The sequence below is a fragment of the Macrobrachium rosenbergii genome, chromosome 39 (genome assembly GCF_040412425.1).
Source record: "Macrobrachium rosenbergii isolate ZJJX-2024 chromosome 39, ASM4041242v1, whole genome shotgun sequence".
In the NCBI taxonomy this organism is placed as follows: Eukaryota; Metazoa; Arthropoda; class Malacostraca; order Decapoda; family Palaemonidae; genus Macrobrachium; species Macrobrachium rosenbergii.
The window spans coordinates 7,885,001-7,900,000 of NC_089779.1; the positions used below are offsets into that span (position 1 = coordinate 7,885,001).

General features: G+C 37.6%; 1 protein-coding gene across 1 annotated transcript in view; it reads right to left on the reverse strand.

The window, feature by feature from the left end:
* The window catches only part of LOC136825703 (ribosomal L1 domain-containing protein 1-like), a 170,950-nt gene that overhangs the window by 98,543 nt on the left and 57,407 nt on the right, over positions 1 to 15,000 (reverse strand). Inside the window, exon 2 of the mRNA XM_067082450.1 lies at positions 9,648 to 9,799. The gene's annotated coding sequence lies outside the window, so the exon portion shown is untranslated. The remainder of the gene's footprint in view (positions 1 to 9,647; positions 9,800 to 15,000) is intronic.

Consider the following 15,000-nt stretch of genomic DNA (forward strand, 5'->3'; position numbering starts at 1 on the left):
TGCCTCGGTTGCGACGCTGCAGACTCTGTGACTGAGTCTTTCTCTATTTCCAATTCAGAATACAGAACAGATCCTTCGGCTCTTGTTAAGTTGATGATAATAACAACAACAATAACATTCATGACACTGACCATCTCCTTGTTTTATGATAATGTCTCTGTTCCTCACGCAAATGCCCAGCACCAGCAAGGGAAGTTGTTTCCTCGTTGAGTACAATGTTCTGTTGCATCATTCCTCTTCGTCTTCGCCTTGTATGAGAATGCAAGGTCAAGGAAGGCCTGCTGGGTGCCACTGTTTATCTGGGTATCAGAGAAACTTGGTCAAGTAAGTGCAGCATCGTTCATGTTGTAATGTTTGTTTCGGACGCATCTATATCTTTGCCTGAACTGGATTATAATGATTATAGTATAAATACATATATATATATATATATATATATATATATATATATATATATATATACAAATGTATATATATTATACGTGTTCATACACGCACGCACGCACACACACGCCAACACATACTCAGTGCTATGCCTGGCACCGACAATTACTACTAAGAATAGGATTGAAAGTCATTTCTACTCACCAGGTATCAGCCATTGCCCTTTTAGCTTAAAAAATGCTTAAACGCATTTTTCTGGCTTCAGAAAAATGAGGAAGTATTGCGACGATTGAGAAAAAGAAGGAAATGTGCGCCTCCTTATGTTTCTTTGTTTGTTTTCTTGTTTACAATGTCATTCGTCAATGTCCCTCAATTATAGGTAATTTTTTTAACTTTATATTTATATCTAGAATCGCCATACGCCTTTCCTTGGTCTCGCTGTTTGTGGTGCGTGTACTGAAGACTTCGGAATTATATATATTTTTTTCCATGCTCAGTTTATTCGTCATTATACTTTCATTTCATCGTCCGAGCGGTTTTCAGTGAGTGAAAGTTTACAACTCCAAATGATTGTCAGCCTGCTCCCCATCCCATTGTTTGACTGAGAGTCTGGCTTTTCTCTCTCTCTCTCTCTCTCTCTCTCTCTCTCTCTCTCTCTCTCTCTCTCTCTCTCTCTCTCTATCCTTGGCTTGTGTTTATTTTTATGCACATCAGGTACAAATAATATCTGTATAATTGTCCAGTTACGAAGACTAATGAAAAATCCTAAAATTACAGATGAATGCTTTGTGTAGAGATACACACACACACACACACACACACACACACACACACACACATATATATATATATATATATATATATATATATATATATATATATATATATATATATATATATATATATATATATATATATTATATAGTGGATTTATAGACACTGTGTTCAGCGTCGTCAGTTCAACAGTAAAAGAATGAGTTTTGTATTTACAACATGACGTGAAATGACTCATAAACTGTGAACTTTCTTACCTTCGAATGAAGATCAAGGATAATATCCACTAGGCAGTGCTTAAATGGATATATAGTAGGAAAGGATTTTCCGTTCCAATGATTGAAAAAAAAAATCTGATCTTGAACCCTGCAAGCGTTTGGTTTTGTTTATGGCTGTATATTGCCTTTCGTATACTGACAGTATTTACTTTTCAACATGATAAAACGGATGTTTTTAATTGTATTTCCTTAGCTATTTTTTTAATATTCCCTTTAATATCCATACATACATTCGCTTTCACAAAATCACAAATTTCGTGTGTGTGGAGAGAGAGAGAGAGAGAGAGAGAGAGATTCAGACTTCATCTTCTGCTAAACATAAGAATGACATCACACATTCGTCAGGTACAATCAGGACCCACTTAGTGGGTCCTGGGTATAATAGGCCTGAGAGGTTCGAAGATGAGGCTGGATGTGACGGACAGGGAAGAGTGGAACTGGCTCCTTCATCTTCTGCTTCTTCTTCTTTTGCGAATAATACGATTGCCTTTTCAAAAGCTGCAGCTTTGAAATTTACTTTCTTCTATCGCTTGTTTTACAATTGATAATGGTGAGATACGGTTTCTGTTGTTTTGAGATGTATACGCTTTTTACAAGCAGGAAATGTCATTGGACATGCATTTGGGTATATAAATTTACGCTCTACACATTCTCTCTCTCTCTCTCTCTCTCTCTCTCTCTCTCTCTCTCTCTCTCTCTCTCTCTCTCTCTCCCCCGACACACACACACAGTAATTTATGATTTTGCGAGAGCGACAGTGTATGATGTTGAAATGAAATACCATTTCATTTATTTTCTGAATAGGTCCAACAAAACCAGAGAAGCAAAAACAAAAAATCGGAGAATGATTTTGTTGGGAAATGACAGTTTTATTTTTATTGGTATTTATTATTATGTACTTTCTGTGCATTCACGCACGATGTTTTTATTGGTTACTTTATATAAACGCTTAAAATAGCAATCACTTTGCTAGGGGTAGTGTTCAGCGTTATTAGATAAATATTTAGTAACTTAAATATTTTGTTATTTCCATATTTTATTAACGTCATTCACAGTAACGTTAATAGTTATCATACGAGATGCGCATTAGTTATCTTGACCATAGACGCTGCAACACTAGTTTACACGTCTCAGTCATTCACTCGGCCTTTCTCCATCTTTAAGTCATCAACTTTTCAAGATGCTGACATAATCACATCGTTTCCCATTTTAAACTACTGTGAATGGATAATCAGGGTCTTTTTGGATAATTTAATCATTTATAGATTATGGTAAGATATTTTTTTCCCATGGCTCCAAATGTTCATCAGAAATTATATGACATCTGCGCAAAATTCCTCAAACATTCGTGTTTTGTTTACGCTAGCAATATCCCGCACATTAACGCTAGTACTTTCCTCTCAAGTAGAGGAAGTACTAGCAAGATTTGCAATTCGCAAGATTAACTACTTGCTTGAGATATTGCACGGATGTCTAATTTACAAGTACATTAATCCCCGTAGGAGGGTAGTGCTGTCAGTGCACCTCACTTGGTGCACTGTAGGCAGCACTTAAGGTCTTTGCAGAGTCCCTTCGGCCCCTAGCTGCAACCCCTTTCATTCCTTTTACTGTACCTCCTTTCATATTCTCTTCCTCCCATCTGACTTTCCACCCTCTCCTAATAATTGTTTCATAGTGCAACTGCGAGGTTTTCCTCCTGTTACACCTTTAAAACCGTCTACTCTTAAATTTCCCTTTCGGCGCCGAATAACCTCATAGTTCCCAGCAACTGGGCTTTGGCTTAAACTTTATATTTCATCCCATTCCACAAGTACATCAATAAGAATCAGTCAACTTTGTTGGACGTACTATCTGTGGTCCACTTTATTTAGTATTTGGATATAAAGGCGCAAACACAGTACAATGCAGATTTCAAATCTATAACAATTAAAATATAAACACAGACATACCCTATTAGATTATACGCATGTTTCATACCTATAAGAATATTCTCGTCATTGTAGCTTCCGCAGAACTAGAAAAAACACGTTCGTGCGTTCTCGAGAATAGGTGAATCCTTTCCGCAAAAAATTGTGGTTGGTTTAACATCCCAATCCGCAGGCTTATCCGGAATTTTCCGGATGGGAGGAAGTGGCGAAGACCCAAACGGCACACCGGATTTCCTCCAGAAAGGTCGGATAAGTCTTTTCGGTTGACTGCCATCCGCTTAAAAAAAAAAAATAAAAAAAATAATATATATATATATATATATATATATATATATATATATATATATATATATATAAATTTATGTGTGTGTGTGTTATAGTAATTTACTACAGAAATGGCTGATGCATGAAGACAGACAAAAATAATACCTGCATGAATAAACAACGGCTTAGATACGAGTCACGAAAATGATGACGGCGATGCATGGTACCGTACCTTAAAGTAGCATTACAGTCTCTCAATTAAGGTCACGAGCCGTAAGCATCCGTAGTTCTGCCCTCCCTGAAGACTGCATGACAGTCTGACAGGAAGGGGAAATAGCGACTTCAGGGACGGTGCCGAGCAGAGCGATGCCTGGGCCCCTAAGGGAAACTCTTATAACTAACACTTAAGAGGCCTTCTCCTACCAAACAGTCTAACTCATCTCGGATTCTGTTCGATTTCCTCAGAGCTGAAAGCTGATTTAGTCACAAGAAGATGAACATTGCTGGAATCGCCTTTAAGCTAGTTGCCCTGAGGGTTGGCTTTTTTTTTTTATCTCACTAGCTGTCAGGTGATGGAAGGGAATACAGAATTTTGGCCAAAGGCCAAACGCTGGGATCCGTGAGGTCATTCGGCGCTGAAAGGTTAGTTGAGAATAGAAAGGTCTGAAAGGTGTAACAGGAGGAAAACCTCGCAGCTGCACCATGAATCAATTGTTGGGAGAGGGTGGAAAGTAAGATCGAAGAAAGAGAATATGTACTGAGGTACAGTAAAAGTAACAGAAGGGGTTGCAGCTAGAGGTCACAAGGACGCAGCAAAGAACCGTAAGTATTGCCTACAGTGAACAGATTTAAATCTGTTCCATCAAAAATGAGATGGATACATTGCTTTGAAGTTTCCTGTCAAAGCATCGTTACTATCATAAAGGATTGATAGAATACTGTATTAAACCTATCATATTACTACTGAACGCGCCCATCGAAACGTTTCGTCGCCGTTCTAGATCGGTATCGCCGCCAGCTGCTCACTACTGGGAATTACCGTGGAACCCGTTTCAACCATAGGGGAATTTTGTCGAGTTGTTTATAAATTACTTCTTTTTCCTTTTGTTATGAACTCATATTTCAACGATTAAAGATGCCTCTTGCGAGGAGAAGAGAGAGAGGATAAGGTGAAAGAGGAGAAGAAATAGAGATGAGGATGTATGAGAAGAGAGAGAGGATAAGGTGAAAGCGGAGAAGAAATAAGAGATGAGAATAAGATGAACTGGAAGGATAAGGATGAAAAGGGAGAATCAACGGAAGAGTGCGAGAAGTAAAAGAAAAAAAAAAACTGTTTTAAATGATTTCCGATGAGATTTTAAATTGCTCAGCAGTTTAAACAAAAAGACAACGTGAAAGATGCTGAAGAGCTGAGTTTTTCGAAAATGGGTTATCCGTATTCGAGGGGTTTCCCCGGGTCACTCTATCTTTGGAATTTACCCGTTGTCTGTCACAACAACAAAAGCCTCAATATGTATGTGTTGGTTGTTTTCTCTTGGGGAAAGGTTACTCTCGGTTGTTTTTCCCCTTCAGATCGGTAATTAACTGGATATTTCTTACAGCTAAGAAACCGAGGTGGGCATGACTGCCCAAGTCAAGCAAGCTCATTCGTAGAAATAATATTATTATTTCAAAGTTGTTGTAAAGTGTTTATGATCACTTCGGATAAAATAAGACCCTTTTCTTGTATATAAATCTTGGTATATTGCTCAAAGAACATTTTAAATCTTCAAGGGTCTGCTAGGACAGATGATTTATATCCGGTTCCGTTTTGATCTCTGACGACTTGCCCGTTCTGGTTTGTTGCAGTTATGCTGCCCACCTGGGTATCAGTGAACGACCTTCGTCCTGGGCGTGGTCCACGAGGGTCAGGTGTTTGGTTGGCTTTCCATCAGTCAAAGGAATAAGTCTGGATTATTAGATTCGTTGACGAATCTGCAGAGCTTGTTATTTTCTGTAAGAAGATGGCTGGCGTTTATCTTACCTAAAGCATTACAAGATTTTGTTTCCAGCCACAGCTGATATCGAATGAATTAGGACCACTTCCACAACCCTGCGGTGGTGCTTTGCGTTATTGCTTCCGGATGAAAGTTTACTACCCTTAAAATTTATTCAATGGTTGGTAATCCCAACAATGTTGAGGCTGTTGCATTCTTTCTGTACTTAGCATCACCGGACAACACAAAAGAACCCTTCAAGTAAAGCTTAAGGATTTAAAGTGTATTTTGAACAATATACCAGGCTTTACACAAAGGAACAGACTTTAAACAAATGAAAAGGGTCTTATTCTATCTTCACCTTTAAACAGCGGGATCGTTCTTCATGGCCTTCATTATTATTATCACATTATATTAATAACTAATGAAAAACACGCAATTTTGGGTGGATATGATAGAGCAACCTTTCGATCGACTCCTAGCGAAAATTCACGAAAAGCCTGGATATAACAGAAACAAGCAATAAGGATTACGTTCTTACTCTGTCGTAGATTACCACATTGTTTGTCCATTTTTATTTTTTGAATTTTCTCCAACGTTTCACTACATTTCTGTTGGCTCTGTTTTATTCTGATTTCCTGTCTTAGATGCTCGCCTCTGCTGTTTGTTCAGTAGTAAAAGACTAACAGTAATATTATAGTAAATCGTTCAAGTCATGCTGAATAGCCTCGTACAACTGCTGAACCATTTGTAAATAATTACTTATTCATACTGTGGCACGTTACATAAAGGGTTATAAGCATTATCACACTAGATAATCAGTATAGAGATCTTCCATTAGTATGTAATTTTTTTACAAGATACCCACCAAAGTTTCTGGAGTGGCCTTAGTATACAATGTCTTAGATGATGACGTCACTCTTGCACGCTGGAGTCTGGATGCGAGATGTATGATGCTTTCTGGTTTCACGAAGGCCATGCTTTCTTCTTTGAAACTGCTGGGTTCAACACGTGAAGAGAATGATAGTGTTGATTGAAAAATTCTCGGAAAACAGACCTCTCTTCCAAAGGATATCACGAGGCTACGCTAAGCCTGGGTGAATCAGTTCTTTATGGGTGATACGAGTATTTACATTCTTCGTCCCAATATTTTATTTCATTATATATTTACCATTGCCAAATTTTCATGTGCTAAAATCCACCTTTTTCATGCTGGTTTATCAGGCTATAATTATTTCAACTATTTTCCAAGGTCATAGAGTAGGGACTTTTTTTTTTTTTTTTTTTTTGCCTGGTTCCGAACCCCTCACTCTCCCTCACCGCATATTACTTTGGCGTTGTTAAAGGCGCTTCCTTTGTTGGAAATGTCGCTTGGCCTACAGTAATGCATTCTTCGATGGAACGTTTCGCTTCCAGCTGAAATTGCTATACAGTACTGTAATAGCCATTGATTTGATGCACTCATTCTTTCACTATACGAGTATGTTTTTGTTTGTTTGCAGACAAGATTAGTTCGTTAAGAATATTACTCATTGCCATAATTAATTTTCTTAATTTATTTTGGGCGATTATCAAAAGCGCATGTCCAGCAAACGGTTAAATGTTTCTAATTGTTATCTACATGCAAAATGTACGCTTTTCGAGAGTCATTTTACTAAACACACAATCACAGGAAGCAGCTTCGCGTTCCGTGGAAGTGATGTCAGTTGTCTTGATCAGTGAGTCACTGCTATTCCGGAGCGGATAAAAAAAAAAAAAAAAAAATCTGTCGAACACAATATTTTCAGCTGCTTTAGCCCTCCTGGGAAGAAAAATACGCAAACCACCGGGTCATATTTCCGAACGGAGAGTTGAAAGGGCAGAGAGCAAAGCAGCTAAGCCCAAACAGACTCTACAAAGAACGTTTAGCTTTATCTACAGTGTGCCACAATGTGGAACTTTCCCACGGGACTCAGTCGATGACAAGGGCCATCAATCCTGGGATATAGAGACGGAGAAGAACATTACGTAGCGCGATAGAGGTTGACTCTTTGAAGTTCTCAGCCTCGTCTATAAATTAACTTACATAGTTTCGACATAAAAGGTTGTGTTTTTTAATAAAATAACCAACACTGATAAATAATGTTACTGGATGACTACCATTAAATGGAAATTAAAACAAAACTGAAACTATTAATGCAAAGACGAAAAGGATGGTCGAACGTTTTGCTGTAAACCGATGAGCCCGTGTGACGTCATTGTCTTGCCGACCTGTCTTAGTGGGTCCTGGCTAGACCCCAACGTATTGTATTAGAACCATCGATGGGCTTTGTTCTCCCAATTTAAGGTTTTTACGAAATATTCCCATCTTTTTAAAATGGTGTTTGCAAAGATCGCTGACTGTCATCAACTACTTCTTATGGAGTCGGTGCAGCCTCGTGAGTGAGAACTAATCATACCTTTACCACAGGGGTGTCAGTATCTGCCGAAAACGCGGGGCAAACATAATTGGTGGTTTCTGTTAGGGGGATCAACCGACCTAGTCAAGCCCACTGGATGGAATCGAGTCGAGTCACCCAACTCGAATAAGTCACCCAACTGGAATATGGTTACTCAGCTAAAATGAAGTCGACCAAATGGAATAAAATTTTACTCAGCTGGAATAAAGTCACCCAACTGGAATAAGCTGGAATAAAGTCACCCAACTGGAATAAAGTCACCCAGCTGGAATAAAGTCACCCAAATGAAATAAAATGACTCAACTACTTCAGAATAAAGTCACCCAACTAGAATACAATTACTCAGCTGGAATAAAGTCACCCAACTACAATAAAGTCATCCAGTTGGAATAATGTTACTCAGCTGGAATAAAGTCACCCAAATGAAATACAATTACTCAACTCGAATAAAGTCACTCTACTGGAATAAATTTACTCAGCTAGAATAAAGTCACCCAAATGGAATACAATTACTCGACTGGAATAAAGTCACCTAACTGGAATAAAGTCACCACGCTGGAATAAATTAACCAAACTGGGATACAGCCAACCAGCTGGGATAAAGCCACCCAAAAGAAAGTCACCCAACTGGGTTAAATCAACCAAACTTTATCAGTACTGGTAAAGGTTTGTTGACTGTATGAAAGATATTTATAAGCATGCGTCTATCTAGTGAAATAAAAGTGAAAACAAAGGCCTGCTCGTTGTATGTACTATTGGCATGAATACTGATAAAGTAATTATAAGCTTCATGGTGACAACTGAATTGCGTTAATTTACACTAATGACAAATGGAAGAAATAATTTACGTTAAATAATGGGTCAAAATATCAAAATTAAGATTTCCAAATAACTACATTACATTAAATCTTGAAAGTTTAAAGCAATGCACTACCTAAAACCTTTTCATTCTTCTACCTAAAATATTTTTTAGAAGTTAACGTCCTTTCAAGTTGAAATGTACAGTCGCAAAAGTAAAACCGAATTAGTTCTGAACTTTGGAAGTTGATATCTTAAAAGGTTTAAGAGTAACAAAGGTAATTTAAGTAATAACTTTTATCTCACGAAATATGCATATGCTTACGTTATCTTAATTCTGGACTGTTATTACCAAACTTCAAAAGCAAAACTTTCACCTCACGAAATATTTAAAAGCTTACATTAACTAACTTCAGCATCATTTGACCAAACTTACAAAAGCAAAACTAATAATTAATGTTTAAATGTCTCAACTAAAAACTGTAGACTTACAGAAAATAAAAATTCTTTAGTATTGAATATTAGCTGTCACCTTACTATTTAAATCTTTAAAACAGAAAAGAATCTTATACGAGGTACGTTAACTCCTAAAAATAGACTGGATAACCACTTACCACCAGAAAGGAAAATTCACTTAGTTAGTTGTCTGAGCATCTCATACACCTGCCCACAGGTCATATGCCACATGGGAAACGGTGTGATGGGGCGCCTCCACCCCAATAAGGGCACCTCCCCTGTAAGGGTGGAGGTGAAAAAAAAAAGTTGGTTTGGTTGGTTAGTAAAAAAAAAAAATCAAACATACCTCACCTGGTTTTTATTACGGCAAACCTAGGAAGGGAAGTAGTCCAGTTCTATGTAGCTTCAAACAAGTTATCCTGGCTTGAGAATTTTGAGTTCTTTCTCCAATATTTCAAACAAACGTAGTTTGTTCCACAAAGTGGTTTAGATTCCACAGAAATCTGGAAGTAGTTTTAAATTATTAGCACAGAAGCATTTGGGTTAGAATTTATTAATTAAAAGCTATAAGCAATCAAATCTTTACAAGATTCAAGGTAGACTTTAAAAAAAGATTAGTTTGCTTTATAAAGTACTCTAGATTTCACAGAAATCTGAAGTAGTTACCAACAATCAGAATGACAGCATATGAATTAAATTTATTAGTTTTTCATTAGATTAAAAACTATAAACAGTCATATCTATACTAGATTCATGGTAAATTTAAAAAAAAAGGTATATTAAAAAAAAAAGGAAGGATTAACACTAAAATCACTTAAGGTTTTAACAAGCAAATCTTAATTTCAAAGAATATTAAAGAGTGAATACTAGCCTTTCAATGCTGATTCTATGAACCAACATAAATCTCCTGATCGTGAAAAAAATTAAGATCGTAATACAAAAATAATCGAACCATAGCCTACTCTAGTTTCATAAAATACCGGTAAAAATGGGCAAATGAGAAGTAATGCTATATGATGACTAAACTTTACAGAATACTGATCAAACACTAAAATTAAAATATCACTAAGATAAGTATTCATTGTTGTCCACAAACAGCAGTAAGTTCATGAAATTCACACCTGTCATAATCGTCTGCACACCAAAACGTTAAGCAAAAATATGACATTCAGAAAGTCAATAATTAAGCTACAATTTTTAAAAGTAAAATTGAAAAAGCTTAGTTTCATGAGACTTTAAAAATAAGCCTATTACAACAAACTAATACAGTAACTACTATCCATTTCAGGGACCGCTAGTCATCGTTTTCCTCAAATATCTTTCAAAATTATTTGATCGAAATAGTACTTTGACACAGTGTACAAGACACCTCCCGCTAATTTTTGGTAATTCTGTATAGTGAAATGTCAAATGGTGTTAGTTGAGGCGTTTACTCGACTTTTAAAGGCAAAGTCGCATGAGTCAGCAGGACTAAACTATGCAATCGAACGTCCGCTATCCCCCACAGACAGGAAAGCTTGGGGGGGGGAGAGAGGAGGAAAGTGGGTCGAGGGATGGATGAGGAGGGGAAAGGAGAGGGAAGGATGGGATGGGGATAAAGGACGTTCGAATGCATAGTTTGGTGATGCTTGGCAACACCATTAAGTCAAGAGTAAACGCCTTAACTAAAACTATTTGACGATGTACTATACCAAAATTTAGCGAGAGGTGTCTTGTACACTGTGCCAAAGTACCATTCCGATCAAATAATTAGTTTGAAAGATATTTGAGAAACACGTTGACCCGCGGTCCCTGAAATGGATAGTAGGCTCACGGATTATTAAGATTACGTGAAGTAAACTATGTAATTCTAAACAAAAGCTCAGCGGGGCAGCCGTGATTAGTACCAGCCCCTCTGGGGTGAAAGTTACGACAGACGAAAGACGGCAGTTCCTCAAATTATCTCTATATTCCTCACATTATCTCTAAATTTTCCACATTATCTCACCTACACTGCATCATACACATCCTTTTGTATACTGTTCAGTCAAAGTTTCAACCAATAACGATATATCGGCCCCGCGCTCTTCCGTACATTAATCAAAGTGGTTTAACCGATGTCAAGAAGTTCTTAAAAAGAAGATAAAAATAATAAAATACAACAGTACTGAAATTTCGCCTTTGTAGATCCTGGGAGAATCGACAAAGCTTCAGGTAGACCATCGTTCAAACCACCAAACTCGAACTTTAAATTCAACCGGTACGGAATTATCTCCTTTTCACCAAGGAGCAAGAGATGGCTCGTAAATTACACTGTTTGTGGCTAGACAAAGCAATAACACAAGAATTTACTTTGTTGTCCACGTAGCGTAAAGTAAAGAGCTTAGGAAGATCTGCTTTTGTAGGAACCCATTCCCACTGACTTCTCACGATCAAGGATCATGGAGTCACCTTTCTCTGAAATTCTTTTGGGATGATTTAAGCGAAAGAAAACGGAGTCTTCGTTTCGATGTTTGAGGGGCGCCTTTGAAAGATCAGTTGATGCTTGAGGAGATGAAAGAAATCAGTCCCATCGTAAAAACTTACAACCACGCGACCACAATAACCTCCTCTATCCATCTATATCTTATTGTGCGGTTTCCACTGGTATACGGTAGCTGCAAATAGTTTTTTTCCTTTTACCATCAAACTTCTCAACTAACTTACCCAACAAACAACTGATACAAGCAACCTTGTTTTTGTCTGAACACACATTGCTTTTCCACTATTAATTTTTCTGTTAGCTGCCAAACTCTTAACGATACGTCTTCCAAGCTGTACTGTAATTCATAATCCTATGCCTCTATAATTTATACATTCACCTTTGCTCTTATACAACAGAACAATTATGCCTCTTATCTTCCGAACCTTCTCCTTTTCCAGAAATACCTTACACACCTGGGCCAGCTAATCGCTAACATTGTTACAACCATACAACATCTCACTTGTAATCTCTTTTCCTCGTACGGGGATAGTGCCGTCAGTGCACCTCACGTGCGGTGCACTGTAGGCATTTCTAAAGGTTCTTTACAGCGTCCCTTTGGCCCCTAGCTGCAGCCCCTTGCATTCCTTCTACTGTACCTCCATTTATAATCTCTTTCTTCCATCTTACTTTCCACCCTCTCCTAACAATTGATTCAAAGTGCAACTGCGAGGTTTTCCTCCAGTTACACCTTTCAAAACTTTTTACTCTCAATTTCCTTTCCAGCGCTGAATGACACCATAGGTCCCAGTGCTTGGTTTTTAACCTAAATTCCATAATCTATTTTACTAATGGAGTCCATGCATTCCTCAGCCTCTTATCTGCCCAACTTACATCCTCGAGAGTCACTTCTGAAGCATTCTCAAATTTATTTTAACCCTTTCTAATATAGCATCTTTCAGATCTGCAACTAGTCTATTTTGCACATTCTAGTTCTCGAAATTACTCAGTCCACCTATACGGGACTGTATTTTCTTCAGACTGCATCGCTCCATTTGCATTTTTTTTTTTATCTGAGATGCATTTGTTCATAAATCTTTCTCCTCTCGTTTCCCTGAGGCATGGGAGTCATCTTAGGGGGGGGACGGGGGAACATATCCCACCCACTGTTTATTGAGGGGGGAAGGAACATATCAATTGTCCCCTCAACTTTTTTCCTCCTTAATTGAGTCCTATAAATCCTACAATATACTGCACCATAAAATAAGTTTATTTTTATCCTTATTACTTATACTGTAAAAGTTTGTGATATTAAATACTGATCGTAGTCTCTACAGGGTTAAGTGGAACTGTATATTGAGGATCATGTCACAGAAGACTTGTACCGTATTTTAGCAGATCTGTAAATTGCGGCCTTATAAATTTGTTGACTGACTAATATTGATAAATGAGTCATCCTTTTCCCTTCATATCACCCATATATTCATATTTATATGGCATTAAAATACACCAAATCATGTTCATTTCTTCAAACCGCCAAGCTGCATCGGCTCGCTTCGCTTGCCATATTAACTGTATAATTTTCAGAATGTCCCCCCAACTTTTAGAGACCAGATGACGCCCCTGCCCTGAGGCAAGATTGGGTATGGGTGTTACGTTACACCAGTCCATCGGCCTCTGCATTTAAAATTAAAACACATATTAGTGCTGGGATACATTTATGTTTTTGGTGATACAACAGCTGGTTGGTTGTTCAGTCAGTCATTTATCTACTATTTATTTCATAAGTCATTTACGTCAGATGCTGCTTCACTCTCCTCGATCGCTTTATAATCTTGCTTCGTCTTACTGTGGAAATTTATTGTCACAATTCACTTTTAGCATCTCTCTCTCTCTCTCTCTCTCTCTCTCTCTCTCTCTCTCTCTCTTCTCTCTCTCTCTCTCTCTCTCTCCTCAGAAAATATCCTGTCACATCGGCCTCGTCGCTTATTAGAATAACAATAAAATTTTATCCATACATATAAGATTCAAATAATTTGACGATAGTATGTGGTCAAAGCGCTTTCCCTTCCGCCATACCTCTGAGATAAAATCGGGATTTCATCTCGTTCGCAGAATGTGAAATCGACTCACATTGTGGCGGCGGTTGTTACATCAAGCTGTCTCCCTGTAGCCGAGGAAATTGCGCCAAACTGCTTCCCCTGCCGCTTTTTGTCTCGTTTTCCTATTATTTTCTCAAGTCATTCAGTCGCCTGCAAAAAGGTAACGCCGAAGTCGGGAGCCTGGTATTTCTATGAAATATTGGTGTGACAAATGGGTGGGCTAGAAATTCCACTGAAAAATTACGTAACTTTTTTTTTTTTTTGGTACGTAAAGGAAACCCAGTCGAAGGTGGCTGCCCTTAGCAAATTAAGGCACTAGAAGAAAAATGAATGTTCCCTTAAACAAAATAAATATATAAAAATCATTAATTCAGGATTTACGAAATAAGGTAGAAAAATCTACATCCTAGAAGGAAATCTGCTGTATAGACTTGAGACTCCTGAACTTTAAAGTTTAACGCAAGTTTCGTTTGATGAAAATTATATATTTTATTTAACGTGAAACTTCGTGTTCATTAAGGGAAAATTTAACTGGATTCTTAATGTTGTTACGATCTTTTAAGTACCTGTATTATTATTATTATTATTATTATTATTATTATTATTATTATTATTATTATTATTATTATTATTATTATTACTTGGCTATCACTGACCACAAAGCACCAACTGATGATCGCTTAAAATGACAGAAAAATAATATCTATGAATTGCCTTCTCTGCAGATTCTTTCACAAGACATTGTCTTCTTCCTTAAGAGTTCGGTGTCTTCATCGTCAATAACACGAGAACCCGCAGACCTTCCCCATGAAAATGATTTCCCGGTCCCCAACCTGCCAGTGACCCCTTTCAATCCTCTTACTATACGTCCGTTCATATTCTCTTTCTTTCACCTTACTTTCCACTCTCTCCTTTCAAACCTTCCTACGCTCAAGCCAAAATTCTATATTCCATTCCATTCCAGCCTGTCTGTGTGCCTGATATACGTATGTAGGCTGACATTGTCAAGATGAGTAATTGGAAACCCCAGCAACAATAATAATGACTGTAATAGTAGTAGTAGGTAAGGCTTTTGTAAAAGCTATCATTAATGACAGCAGCCAGTTTACATTAGCATGCAGTATGTACACTAATTATATATTCTACCTTAACCAAACACGGT